The sequence below is a fragment of the Lethenteron reissneri genome, chromosome 21 (assembly GCF_015708825.2).
Source record: "Lethenteron reissneri isolate LAM-NWPU_2019-01 chromosome 21, ASM1570882v1, whole genome shotgun sequence".
In the NCBI taxonomy this organism is placed as follows: Eukaryota; Metazoa; Chordata; class Hyperoartia; order Petromyzontiformes; family Petromyzontidae; genus Lethenteron; species Lethenteron reissneri.
Window position 1 is genome coordinate 4,630,728 of NC_083799.1, and position 10,191 is coordinate 4,640,918.

Sequence of the window (10,191 nt, forward strand, 5' to 3'; positions counted from 1 at the left end):
ATGCTTCGATAACCGCGTGCAATTGCACTTACTGAAGCAATATTCACATGTGCGTGAACTGGATTAACTTGTGCTGATTGTGACACATTGGAGTTCATCACTGCGGAGGCTCTGGTGCTTGTAAGTGGGTAGTCGAAGCAGAGTTCAGTGTCCTGCTGGTGTGGCCATCACTACCAGTGACCACATCCCATTGGGTCACCAGTAAAGTTAAGGCAATTTGCATATAGAATGTATGTGTAAATGTATTCAGAATTTATCATGCTAATTTCTCAAAATTTGTTTGCCAATTGTTTTATCACATGTTTAATATGGTAGGTGTCCTATTTATATTACATACTAGCAGAAGTACCCGGCGTTGCCCGGGTGAAAAATATATTTCTTAATAACCTTACATATATACACAGATGGGCTGCTACCCCTGCCCCCCCCCCCCCAGCCACGATCTCCTCGGCCGCTGTGCAGTAATATGTACGGCCTATAGTGTGGTGGGGTGTCGAGGCCTAGTACCGTGCAGAGCCTCCGGCCTCGCCCAAATTGCCCACCCGGCTGAGGCTGGGTACAGGGGCCGTTAACCCCCCCCCCCCACGCGCTACAATAATACTGTCTAATCGCTATAATTTTATTATCTACCGACCCTATAATAGTAATTGCACACATGGGGGGGGGAGTGAAGATGACGTGAAACTTTGATGAATTTACCTCAGAGTCGCGTGTTAATGCGTGCGCATATTTTTAACGGGAATTAAAAATGGCGTCCACCCCGCAGCAAATGCGTCGCTACCCGTTGCCAGGGGCAACCGCCGTGGAAAACCAAACGGACCAATCGCGTCTCGCAAATCCCTCACATTTCGTCCAATGAAACTGCGTATGGTCCGGCGACACACAGACAAACAGACACACAGACAGACAGACAGACATACAGACATACAGATTTGCGATTTTATATATATAGATATCATTTGGATTTTCAATATGAATCATTTGAATGTTTCTAACATCGAAACATTTAATCATCTCAAGATATTCTTAATGCCTTTGCAAGGTGAAATTAACACGTTTAAATTGGAAACAGGCATATATCCAATGAATGGTATGAAGTTTATGCACGTGTGATGTAAGTATGCTGATTAAGCTCGGCTTCGTTGTCTAGGGTGGTATTATCAATCGGGATAATACAATGATTCTCGCTTTAACTTTGACTGATTATGTCTTAGTGTTTTTATGTCAGGTCTCCAAATTCAGATCTCTTCGCAGAATACAGTTCTCATAATCAAGATTATTATGCATGAACTTAGGAAAGCACCACTCAGACACTTCTGAAACATAGCACTCTAATATGCGAACTCTTATGTTTGGAATGTCAACACAGTACTCCTGGAGATGTCCTCCTCATTGCTCCACACATTTAACCCTCAATGATCACGTTTGTTAAACTGGATAACAGAACAATCGGTTAGTTCCTCAGAGTAAAGTGAGCATACACGGCGATGGGGAAAAGTTCTTAAAAATGAATGTGACAATATTCATGCAAACAGCAATAATTAATTCATTGGTACAGTTATGCAATTAACAAAAAGAATGACTAAATACTTCTAAACGACCATATCCACGTAACTCAATGGGCAGCAATGTTTCATGATCAGCTAATAGTTGACGCACCACCTTAGGATGGCCACCCTTTTTGAAACACAGAGATAACTTTGGAGTACTCTTATTAGTCCCGATATGTGTGTTATGTGTGTGTGGGTGGATTGTCTCCTTACTCAACTCTTCTCGTTAAGCAGACGTCGAGGTTGGGCGTTTCTTGTACCAAAAATGTGTTCCCTGTGCGATGAGTGGTGTGTGTGCGTGTCATACACACGGCGCTCTCGCTCTCCGCGTCAGCTGCAGCTGCTTGTCCACTGCTGGATGAGCCGAGTCGGCACGACGCTTGTCTTTGAAGGTGCTCTATCGCGCTCGCCACTCGTCCGCAGGTCGCTGGGGCTGGTACTTTTGCTCGGTGCTCTCTGGTGGTGCACGATTCCATCGCAGCTCGTTCGCTGGTGGCAGACACCTTTGCTCGGTGGAGCTGGTTGCGCTGGTTGTGCGCTCTCTCCGGCTCCGTGCTTTATGGCAGTGCACGATTGTGCTCGCAGCTCGTCCGCTGCGGCTGGTCCTCTGCAATGCTCGCTTGGTCGATGCTTGGTGCTTTCCGCCCTTTCTCCAGGTTGATTTTTTGTCGTTGCTCGTCACTTATTTCTCTTTCTCTCTTGCTTTCCCCTTGATCGTGCCACTGCTGGGTGGGAGCTGGCACTCAATGTAGAATAAACTTTGAGTGATACTTCGTCTGTCAGCGCCGAACTCGTACTCGGTGACACATCGCGACTCGGCAAGCCTCGCCATTGTGATGCCGCCGCCACGAAGCCGTTCAGCAGGCGCCCCATCTACGACCTCGCCACCACCAAGCGACGGAGCCGACCCCGTGTCCCCCTCACCTCACCTCACATGAACACACCCGCACGCATTCCCCCCCCCCCCCCCCCCCATAGAGCTCCGAGGGGAGGTCACCTGACCGACCGGTTTTTATCCGAGGAGCCCTTATCGGGATTAACTTTCACGGTTTCCGGCGACCAGGGAATTGGACGCCCTCCCCCGACGCTACTTTTCACCGCAGCACCGCGACCGGCCTTAAGATGGTATGGTCGCAGCGAAGGGCATTCGGCCACCGCGGTTGAAACGCATCCCCCCACACACACCCCCACGGGTCGACGAGACAGGCAGAGGAGGGACGGGGCGGCATAGTTTAGTGTGCCAAAGCGGGCTCGAGTGCGTAGGTGCCATTGTTAGGGAAGTTAAAGGATAAGGCAGGAATTGCAAATAATCAGAGAGGCGACTCGGGCGCATAGTGCGTAATTGATGGGGCAGGTGGTGGAGACATGCGGAGGCTCCGCGCTTAACTTCCACAGCAGGCCGTTGTGATGGACGCCGCTGCATAATGTGCATGACCAAGGCGCCATGCATGAGAAAGGGATTAATTAGAATTACCGCCACGCACGCAGCGCATCTGATTAGCATAGCAAGGGCGCCCAGAACCGCCGCACGCGCGCTGACGGGCACACGCCCATTGTTAAAGAAAAACTGGGAGGGGGCCGCCACCACGCTGGGAGCCGCATCCCTTTGATGTAGGAAGGATAAAAAGGGGGCGCAAAGGGGAGATCTGGCTCTATTACTCCAGCACCAGGTGACAAGACGCTCTCCAGCCCAGCGACCCGGACGTCCGTGAGACGCATCGAGGTACACTGCGAGCACGGGATCAACGGACCGCCGTGGGCACCTAACAGTGAGTAAGAAGGCGAATTAGGATCATAGCCGATAAATAGGGAATAGGTCCAGGGGTAGTAGAATAGGCCAGCCTCGTCGATTCATACTGACTCAACAACCAGTCCCAGGTAGCAAACAATAAATCATTAATAGCCGATCGTGTCCCCGTGTGATCTCGCTGAGAAGTGGGAACGCGTGTGGTGCTGTGTACACAGCGGTTCGCCACGTGGGAGCGCTGCGTAGAGCGGCGCACGAGTGGGTGTCGCGTGTGTGCAGGTGTGTGCGCTCGTAGCGTGGGGGAAGGGGTCGGTGCGTCCATAGGTACCCGCTCCGTCTATAGCCGGAGGGACTCGCGCGGTGTGAGGGCAGCGTCATTCGCCCTCCGACCCCTGACCCCCGTTTAGAGCGCGTGATTGGTGGAGAGACAACGCAGCGTTTGCAGGTGAACGAGAGCGGGCGGCAAGCTATGTCTCTCACACGAGCTCGCGGAGGGACGGACCAGGGAGGGGAGCCGTCGGGCGATGAGCCCAGCGACGGCAGCAGCTGCTCGCAGAGCAGCGAGGGGTCGGCGAACGGCGGAGCCCCTGCCATAGGCACGGAGCAGGAAGGGACTTCGGGGACCAGCGGCCCCAACACCATCCTTAGTCGATTGCAGGGCCCAGCCCCGGAGCTTTGCCGCAGCAAGACTCAACTCTTTGCGTTGACTTCGTAGACTCAAGGCTTCTGCTGATGCAGCTCCCTCCTGATGTGCCTGTCACGGGGGAAGATTCCCGGAGCCTGCCGCTCGCAGTACTGAATGTGTGTGTCGTGTCTCTGTTTATATGGGAAATTCTCTACCCTGGCTCGCCTTCTCACAAAGGACCGGAATCCCTTTGATTTCGCTCTTTGCTGTGGGGGCAGTTGTTCGTCCGGTGTATGTGTAAGTATGTGTATGCGCTAACAGCACTTGCCCCTACAGTCTGTTAAGGCTATATGGGGGATCTTTGATCTTTGATGTTCTGATTGATTAAGCAATCTGTTAAGTCTCACCCTAAAAGCCTGGTTCCTGTCCCCCTCCTCAAGCCACCTTTTCATCAGTGGAAAACAGATGCTGCAAATTGCCCTTAGGTGTTTTCCTAGTTTTTCAACTTCTGTAATAATTAATCTGGAAGCAGGGAAGGTGTTCCTTTTGCCCGGTTGTATTCTTCCACCCCTCTTACCTCGTGGCTGGGTGTTACATTTTTGTCTATCTCTCCTGGAAGAAAAAAATCGGTTGGGAGGCTCTCTCTATGGAATACATTTTATCTTGGTCTTGTGTGATTGACCTATTTAGCCTTGTATCTCTTCTGGATGACCCTCGGTTTAATACTTCATAATTATTATTTGGTTTATGTTTCCCAAGATTTGTGATTTACCATTGTTATTACCACGTATATTCCTAGGGTTTTATTAACCTTTGTTCCCCGTCTGTATCCAGGGATCTGTGCTGTTTATACTCGAGTTATATTTTGATATCCTGAGGTTGGAGATATAACTAAGTTTCACTTAAGCTTTCTTGACTGCTGGAATTCATATTCCTTGGTTCTTTTGGTAGAGTCACGTATACAGCAAGATACAATAAGAAACAATGTGAGGTGAATGAGAGTAACATAAGGTAAGTAATAATGCAAGGCCACCAATGTGGACTGCAGTCTGGTTTTTAATCTGGGTGAGTGTGTTGGCAGACTATGATGTCGACTTATCCTTGTCGCTAAGTTCCGAACTTTTACCATTGTATTAAAAGAAACGAAAGAGAAAACAATAAAAAAAATGTTGCCCTCGTCCGGGGAGATTTGTGGTCCCCGCTGTTTTGGGTATGTGTGTGTTTGTTCTAATTTTATTGGAGTGATAAGTTGTTTCATCAAGGCCTGGCTCCTTCCTTCACGGTTGGGGTTTTATTACATGTTATGGTTTATCTCTAGCTGCCTTCTTGTATGGTTTGTGAGGTCAGCGGGTGAGGGTGTTTTGTTACACCCTTTTTTGTACCCCATGCTACACCCCGATGGATTATTATGAAAAAATATAAATATTGGTAGAATTATACTTAATATAAATTTTGGAAAAAGGCCTATACAGTGAGGGAAAAAAGTATTTGATCCCCTGCTGATTTTGTACGTTTGCCCACTGACAAAGAAATGATCAGTCTATAATTTTAATGGTAGGTTTATTTGAACAGTGAGAGACAGAATAACAACAACAAAATCCAGAAAAACGCATGTCAAAAATGTTATAAATTGATTTGCATTTTAATGAGGGAAATAAGTATTTGACCCCTCTGCAAAACATGGCTTAGTACTTAGTGGCAAAACCCTTTTTGGCAATCACAGAGGTCAGACGTTTCTTGTAGTTGGCCACCAGGTTTGCACACATCTCAGAAGGGATTTTGTCCCACTCCTCTTTGTATATCTTCCAAGTCATTAAGGTTTCGAGGCTGACGTTTGTCAACTCGAACCTTCAGCTCCCTCCACATATTTTATATGGGATTAAGGTCTGGAGACTGGCTAGGCCACTCCAGGACCTTAATGTTCTTCTTCTTGAGCCACTACTTTGTTGCCTTGGCCGTGTGTTTTGGGTCATTGTCATGCTGGAATACCCATCCACGATCCATTTTCAATGCCCTGGCTGAGGTAAGGAGGTTCTCACCCAATATTTAACGGTACATGGCCCCGTCCACCGTCTCTTTGATGCGATGAAGTTGTCCTGTCCCCTTAGCAGAAAAACACCCCAAAGCATAAGGTTTCCACCTCCATGTTTGACGGTGGGGATGGTGTTCTTGGGGTCATAGGCAGCATTCCTCCTCATCCAAACACGGCGAGTTGAGTTGATGCCAAAGCGCTCCATTTTGGTCTCATCTGACCACAACACTTTCACCCAGTTGTCCTCTGAATCATTCAGATGTTCATTGGCAAACTTCAGACGGGCATGTATATGTGCTTTCTTGAGCAGGGGGACCTTGCGGGCGCTGCAGGATTTCAGTCTTTGACGGCGTATTGTGTTACCAACTGTTTTCTTGGTGACTATGGTCCCAGCTGCCTTAAGATCATTGACAAGATCCTCCCGTGTAGTTCTGGGCTGATTCCTCACCATTCTCATGACCATTGCAACTCCACGAGGTGAGATCTTGCATGGAGCCCCAGGCCGAGGGAGATTGACAGTTCTTTTGTGTTTCTTCCATTTGCGAATAATCGCACCAACTGTTGTCACCTTCTCACCAAGCTGCTTGGCGATGGTCTTGTAGCCCATTCCAGCCTTGTGAAGGTCTACAATCTTGTCCCTGAGATCCTTGGAGAGCTCTTTGGTCCTGGCCATGGTGGAGAGTTTGGAATCTGATTGATTGATTGCTTCTGTGAACAGGTGTCTTTTATACAGGTAACAAGCTGAGATTAGGAGCACTCCCTTTAAGAGTGTGCTCCTAATCTCAGCTCGTTACCTGTATAAAAGACACCTGGGAGCCAGAAATCTTTTTGATTGAGAGGGGGTCAAATACTTATTTCCCTCATTAAAATGCCAATCAATTTATAACATTTTTGACATGCGTTTTTCTGAATTTTGTTGTTGTAATTCTGTCTCTCACTGTTCAAATAAACCTACCATTAAATTTATAGACTGATCATTTCTTTGTCAGTGGGCAGACGTACAAAATCAGCAGGGGATCAAATACTTTTTTCCCTCACTGTATTTATGTGACTTTACCGAAAGACCCAAGAATATTAGTCAAATGGTATAATTTGATTAGCCTTTGTATTTCTCTGGCAGCCCCTATGATGGTTTTCAGTAAATTGTATGGCTCTATAGTAAAATGTAACCTATTGCATATGTCTACAATTAGGCACCAGCTGATTCGCATCCTGTCTGCTCGTATGGCCCAGTAGTGAGAGCTCACAGCCTTGAAGGTTATGAGTTCATATTCCAGTCAGGGACTGCCTCAACCCTTTATCCTTCCAGAGTTGATCAAATTAGAACTACTTCGCGGCATATCAACAGTGGTTGTTATATGGAAAGATACCCCTGGTATAGAAATGTAGAATTTCCCTTCGTGCTGTAAACAAAATCTAATTATTCATCATTTTAGTTAGAAGCTACATTGATTTTACTTTTTTGGGATTAAATCTGTTATCCCATGAGTAGCGGATGTGTGCTAGCTCATTGTTTATTATAATTAAACCTCAATTACATGGGTCATTAGGTAAATGCTTGCAAATGTGTACCCCAGTTGTCACAGTAGCTATAATTTGTTATTAACTAGTCTATTAATTAATTATGCAGACTGTTTCACCAGGATGCAGCGGTTAGATGCAGCATGTCCACAGTGTACTTTATGGTGACAAACTTGTCACAAGCGAGTCCTCCATCAATTCATATTTATCATCTGCTAAAAATCTCCAAATTTACTTGGTGCCAAAAATATTTGACAAGATAGGTGAGCCATAACTGAAAACTTGAAGAAACTAAAATAAAGTTAAACAATGCTAAGTGTCATCTTAATCTATCTAGTGTGAATTTGACTATACAAACATTGCAAGGTTTACACTTTAAAAATAACAAACAATGGTACTGGAGGTCAACAAAGTCTGAGTGTAGTGTAACCCTCCAGCATAGGCAGCAGAATATTTTTCTTCATCGCTGACTTAAAAGGTTTTCTCTCCCTTATTTGTGTGTTAGAGCTCACTGAATTCATTGTCGGGCTCCTGCATCGTGAACATTTCTGGTTCTTCCACGGTGTCCTCATTCTGGGGTTTGTAGCTGCCCTTATGGCGCACTAATGGTGTGACGATGATGACCACCAGCAGAATAAGGACCAGAATAAATGCGACAAAGCCTGCAATGGAAAAATAAAAGACACCAAAAAAAACCAACTCATTGCATTATTTTCCACTCGGCATGCACATTATCAGATTTCAAAATACAGTACAGTGGCAGACCCCTGCTATTTATGAGAATTCCAATGTCAGATTTTACTACAGAATGAACTTTATACAAAAAATATAAGAACAACACTACAATTTAACGTGGTGAATGTGTCAATGGATTGTAAATAAAGTGCACACTCAAAATACAATTGTAGGATTTCATAAATAAGATCGGCAGATGAGTAACTTGTGAGTGTACATTTTGTCGAAAATATGCTTTCCTTACACGCAAGAATAACGTTGTTCATGTGATCCTCTTCTGTTGCTGAAAAACAAAAATGAAGGATGCTTATGTGATCAAATGCAAACAACGCTTTAAGGTCGTGAGTGGTGTTAGACATTCATATTCAACTCATTTTTGTTACATCTTACAAACAACATTACAGATTAATGATTTCATCATTAAAACAAATCCTTGTCCAATTACTTTGAGGAATAATTAGCCTTTAATTTTATGAATGTATCTGCTGTTAGCTTGCAATTCACAATGGATTATTTAGTTATATACTTGATGAACAAAACACGTACAACTAGAAGTTAAATTTACATTCACTGGATGCATTTCCATCACCTCCGCTTACACCAAAAAATATCTATTTGCATTACGAAATGCGGTGCGAAAGAAGTCCAGCATACATACTGTACATACATCTTAATCATGGCACTACAGCACTGTTCACCTGCATGTTGAGAGACCTGAAAAGGGAATTTTGTAGTGTTGTGACTGCTAGTAGGATTCCCGGTAGGTGTCACGTTGGGCAACATTGAAAACGTGACCTCCATGGTGGACGGCAGCGTGGTGTGGGCTCATACGTTTCAGTTGGATGCAGCGGTTGAGTCTTACTGCGAATGGGCACAATACTATGCATTAAACTTAAGGTCAGTCTGTAAAATACCCATCAGCCGATATGTTTAACGCATTAAAACAAGAATCACTGGTTTCACTACACTTAGCGTAACACACGTTGTATTCAAGCTGTTGATTAATGAGGGGAATCTATAAAGGTGTGAATACATGATTGCTAATATTAAGCACTCACACAAATATTTTCAGGGGGGAGTGATGGCGCAGTGGTTCACACATTTGCTCGCACATTTGTGCTGTGAACCTGACTACCTGAGTTCAATTCGATACCACCTAACACCAGTTGTCATTGATATGTCAACCTGTCATCGCTGCCCCTTTCACCTACACACAGCACTGATCAGCGTGTTGAACTATGATCAGACAACCTCCATGACTGACAGCATGTGGACGAGGCTTTCATCCAGCAGCGGTTTGACAAATGGTGGAACTAAGTTCACATATTTTAGCTATGACTGTGAAATACATTGCAAACTATTTCCAAAAGCAGTAAAAAAATCAAGCCACTTTCAATACAATACATGTGAAAATATCGTTTCTGGCAGTATTTTCATAGGACTTATGGAACAAATGTTTATAACAGCAACATTTCTGGCGTTTAATATGAAAGGCTTTCTGAAAATATTTAATTCAGAATAAAACACAAAAATGCGCTTTTAAGCGTTAACAAAAACATTATTTTACAAATACTTGCAAAATCTAAATTACAATATTGTTTACAAGCGAGAAAAAACGAAGATAGGAATTTCACACATCGATGTAAAACATTCAACTAAGCTTGCAATGAGAAAAACCCAAGTGTTTTCATAATATATTCGGTATTGCTCTTCTATATTTTATACTCTGACAAGACAAATCACTAAATCACGTAGTAAAACATAACAAACAATGATTACAAATTGTCACGTGTAATACATTAACAAAGTTTACTTACTTGAGACCTCTGTCTGTAATCCCCTGCTCAGACAACTTAACCCAAATGGATGTCGCAAGTTCTTATATGCTGATGAAGCCTTATAAGAATTAAGATTTCATCACATTCCATCGATTGCGTAGCTGCACTGTTGCTGCAGTCATGCTAAGTACGCAATAGCCTGC

The 10,191-nt window shown here is 44.7% G+C and overlaps 1 long non-coding RNA gene across 1 annotated transcript; it reads right to left on the reverse strand.

Annotated features, from left to right (window-relative positions):
- Positions 1-5,512: 5,512 nt before the first annotated feature.
- On the reverse strand, positions 5,513-10,073 carry LOC133345087 (uncharacterized). The gene is made up of 4 exons (XR_009755406.1): positions 10,028-10,073; positions 8,909-9,071; positions 8,455-8,493; positions 5,513-8,137 (listed from the first exon to the last, which is right to left on the reverse strand). It is a non-coding gene; the product is annotated as an uncharacterized LOC133345087 (long non-coding RNA).
- Positions 10,074-10,191: the final 118 nt, after the last annotated feature.